General features: G+C 37.0%; 1 long non-coding RNA gene across 1 annotated transcript; it reads left to right on the top strand.

Moving 5' to 3' along the window:
- The first annotated feature begins 1,659 nt into the window (after positions 1-1,659).
- LOC147109132 (uncharacterized) lies at positions 1,660-3,104 on the top strand. Its single transcript, XR_015080414.1, has 2 exons — positions 1,660-1,779; positions 2,605-3,104. It is a non-coding gene; the product is annotated as an uncharacterized LOC147109132 (long non-coding RNA).
- Positions 3,105-4,734: the final 1,630 nt, after the last annotated feature.

The raw sequence follows: 4,734 nt of genomic DNA, 5'->3' as shown, positions 1-4,734 counted from the left end.
CTGACAGCTCCCACCTGCCCGAAACCCACTCGGGGTTAAAACCTACCCGCATAATCCAAACTAAACCACTGTCACTGATAGAGGCTAGTAAAACTCTCAATAGCTTTTGTAGTCTGGAGACTGTTGCCATAAATTTGTAGATCTCACTGTAGACATCCCCACACTCCTGGAATCATGGTCTGCTCCCGTCTCCCCATTCTTCACTCTAGATTCCACCAAGATCCTGGCTAGCAATCCATGGTTTAGCTTCACTCTCTTTGCTAGGATACGGTCACATCATCTAGGGTGGCACTTCAGCATAGCACTGAGGGAATGCTGCATTGTAAGAGGTGCTGTCCTTCAGGTGAGATATTAAACTGAGGTCCTAGTGCCTTTTCTGGTGGTCTATTCAATAGACATCAGAGGCTTCTCCCAACACCGTGACCAACATTTCTCCTTTAACCAACACCATCTAAAACAGAATACCTGCCACATTATTAAAGTAATTCATTCTTTATGAAATGCTTTGAGAAGTTTCTAAGAAATGTGACAAGAATTATATAAATCTTTCTTTCTCTTTTCTCCCTTCCCAAATTAAGGCATAATGCTTTATAAGCCAATGCTCAGGGCTTCTTTCATCAGGCATCTTCTATTTAAAGATTAATACACTGGTAAGTGTATTACACTTAATAATGTTAATAAGCTGTACCAGATTGATGCAAAGGGCTTCTTCCTTAACTACTGCTCCACATTCCGCAGATTGGACCTGATCCATCTCTTTCTTTTCAAAGAAATTTTGAGTGTGAATCTCATTTTTTTGTGAACCTGCTCAACCCAAATGTTAAATTTAGATTGCAGGGTTGGTTCTGCACTTGATCATAATTTCTATTTGCTGCAAATAGCTCTTTAAGATAATTTTTTGCAATTTATGCTGAATTTGAGGCTGTTTTGTGCTGTGATTTTGTGTCCACTGAAAATTAGTTTGAGGTTGTACAGCTTACCTAATTTGAAACCTTTATCAGCTGTCAAGTGAGGAAGGAGCTTCATCCCATCTGTCTAGGCTGGAATCGAACCAACATTTTAAAGAGCAGGATTTTAACATAGTGTCCCAGCCATTCTCGGGACGAATGGATGTCTAATAGTCGATGTATGCTCCAGAATGGCTACGTTTAATCAATAAGTGGATCGCTTATTAAAAACTTCTAATGATATATCTCCAACCAAATTACTTGAATAATTAAACTTCAGAAATTCACCTTTTAAGACACTGGGAAATTTTTAAATATGAAATTTAACATGTCAGCTTATATTAAAATCACAAACAACTTTGGTTTACTTCCACTGTTGTATTTTTTTTCTCAGAACTAATTTCAACTACAAAATATGATACTCATTAAGTAAATTCTAAGCAGGTCTACTTTCAGCTTCATTCTCACCAGATCTTTGATCACCATTTTGAAAAAAGTACTGAGAAGCGAAACGTTGAACTGTTAGAAGTCTGGAATATCAGATTAGTCGGTTATGGAGCTGAATACTCGTTGTTCTCTGACTGGATATGCTAGCAGTTTAGAGTCAAGTGCTGAGGTGTGTTTTTTTTTAATGACTTCTTGTGACAGTTTTAAGTGCTCTTCAGTTGTGGAGTTACGTTTACAATTACTCTTTTCTTAATTGACAGGTTACGTGACACTGAGCACTCCATGTCCAAATGATGATACCAAATCCCCACTTAGAAAACAATTGACATAACATCCAACTCTGGTGGAGGTAGATGAAACACCACTTTACAGGCCTTGCCAAGTAGTAAGTAATTTCCCACAACGTTAAAATAAATATTAGATTTTAAGCTCAAAAGAATAATCAGCGAATTGTTGTAATTATTTGCAAATAGAACAACAGTGACTACACTTCAAAAAGCAATTCATTAGTGGCAAAGTACCTTGGAGTGTCTGGAGGATGTGAAAGACACAATAGAAATACAAGTTTTTTCTTTCTATCTAGCACTACATTATCCCACTTATCAGGGAGAGTTTATTACTTAACAGCTTTGCGACCTTCCTCAATTAGGGAATAAAAATGATATCCCCACAGCTACTCCTTGAGTCTCCATCTTTTTAATATAATTTAATGGGTATGAATTTTTTTTTAATTGTATTTAAAGTCGGCCATTTTCTACATTTTAAATCTGAAGACCAATGAAAATGAATGAGCTTGTACAATTTGTTTTGCTTCTAGCTTTTATCTTGACTAATGGTATTTTAATGACTACCTACAACACTAGACAATAGAAATGTAATTTCTAACTGGAATATTACTGTGACAATAGAATGGCTGCCAGTGTTATTTGCCTGCTGATAGGAAGGCAAGCAAATTAAAGTGATGAGCTGTGTATCATTATGCTGCAATCATTTTAATGATGCAGTTTCACAATACTGGAGTACAGTAATTCAAATATGAAAAAGTCAACTCGGAAAGTAGAAAATCTTATTCGATTTTAACTTCTATATTTAAAGGTTATACCATTGAACGGTTTAACAAAAGACGATCTGATCATAGGTGTATAGAGTTGAGGTTTGGACCTCTTCTGAGAAGTGAACATGTGTTTCTCTTTTTTCTCCTAAATTTTAGCGAAAATACAATCCTAAAAATGATCAAACACAATGGGAAAATAAACTAGGTCAGCCATGTAGGCTAACAGTTGTGGAGAGGATTAAAATCCCAGGGTTTCCGTTCACTCAAATATACCTGCCACAGCTGCCAGGAGTTTTATCAATTCTCAGCCATTTTTCAGACTGGAACACCTTGCGATACCAGATTGTGCCACCTCGAGGGATGAGAAATGAATACTGTTTACCTCACCCAGCCACTAATCACAGAACTGTGGATTGGTGTTCCTCCTGCTCTCTCAGCAAAAGAACATATGGAAACAAGGGAAATTTGGGCAATAACAAGAAACAAAACGGAACATGTACAATCTGTTGCAATAACCATGTATTATGTTTTGCTCTGAGGACTATTAATAGCTATCTAATTTAAAAACGAGTTTATTTTCTTTGTGTACAAATGTGTTGGCTAATTACAAACCTGAGTTCTGATTGCCAAGTCAACAATTAAAATTCTGATGAGTCTCTTGTGTTTAATTTTTTTTGACCCGTGGGTGATTAGATAAAATCCACCATAGTGCAATTGTTCATTTGAGAGTCACGGGTCCTTACATGTAATTTAATACTAGGGAATATAAGTCATGTGTACTTGTTTGTGTATGTGTATGTGTGTGTGTGTGCGGCTCTGCAACCATGCCGGTGGTATGTGTGTGAGTGCATACAGAGAATTAGCAGAAACCTGTTGAAAAGTTGAGGGTTGAAGTCACTTGTCAACTGGTGAAAAAGCAACTGAAAATTTAAATCCTGGACTTCAACATTCAAAATGCTTTAAAATAACATGAAGGATCTGACCTCAGGATTTTGCTCTTACTGACTTACTGGCATTTTCAGTCAGAGAACAAAGAGCATTCAGTAACTACAGTAACCAATTAGTCTGAAATTCCTCGTTTCAACATTTAATATCATTTCATTTCAAAGTGCAAGTTATGCTTCCTTTGCGGACTTTTTGAAACAAGCGTACAATATCAATGTACCTCCTCATAATTAGTGCTCACTTTTAAATAATCATAGGGTGTTGTACAATGAATTTGCAGTGACTATGTCACCACCATTAATTCTTGAGTACAGATTTCATCAAGCGTAAACTATATGGAGTGTCCTGATCAGTGATGTCTGTCATGATACCTGATGCTGACAAAATCCACCAACTGAATAGAACTGTCAATCGAGTCCTCAGTAGTCTTCCCACAGTTCACAACATCTGATCTCCTCAGTGAAATGCTTGCTTTTCATCATTCCCAGGTATTGATTTTTCTTCATACGGTATACACACAACCATCATTTAATCATGGACTCCATAAACTTCTTGGCACAATTCCAATCACTTTAGTACCAATGCTAAATGTTAGCAGAATGATGTACTGTGTAGTATTAATGTTATTAGCAGCGCTCAAGGTACTGAACTATTCCAGGATCTTTGTACTTACTGCTACAGAGGGCAATAGAACAGACCATTTTCAGTAAGTGCAATGGGAAGCACCTGCTGATGGATTCTTTGAATGTATTCATTCGCCCATAGTTTGGGAACAGGAATAATATCACCCCATAGGAAAGATAGCAGTGATATAGTGCTGCCTGGTAATAACCTGTATTTAAACTATAGACCAAATGGATCCCTGGACTGATGGGGCTGTTAGTATCAGGTGTTTCCTGTGCAAATGTTTGCTATTTTGTTTGCTTCGCTCTTTAACACTACAGGAGAACACTACACTGCATATTTAACAGCATGCAGGAGGAATGGCCACTTTAACGGTAATTGCCAATGGTAGCCATTCTGCCTCGATTTGATAGGAGACTGACTGAAGCATTGCAAAATTATTGTAATCAGAATTTTAATATTCAGTTAGCATCCCTGAAACTCACTGCTGCTGAATAAAATATATCTTTTTTACAGCTGTCCCTTTACTATTAGCATCAATACAATTGGACAACAATGATAAAGGGAATCATCTCTTCCGTCTTGTTACAGAGTAATGAATCTTCAGTCCTAACTTTTAGTATTCTTTTTTACGGTATGGTGTTCATGAGACAAGTCACTGCAGCATACCTCAATATGCTTGGTTCTTGAGTCTTGTATTATGATAAAGGTTGGTAT

This window comes from Somniosus microcephalus, chromosome 12 (genome assembly GCF_052327205.1).
Source record: "Somniosus microcephalus isolate GS21.2 chromosome 12, FLI_Smic_1.0, whole genome shotgun sequence".
NCBI lineage: Eukaryota > Metazoa > Chordata > Chondrichthyes > Squaliformes > Somniosidae > Somniosus > Somniosus microcephalus.
The sequence above is the reverse complement of the archived record's forward strand: the minus strand, read 5'-3'. Positions and strand labels throughout refer to the sequence as shown.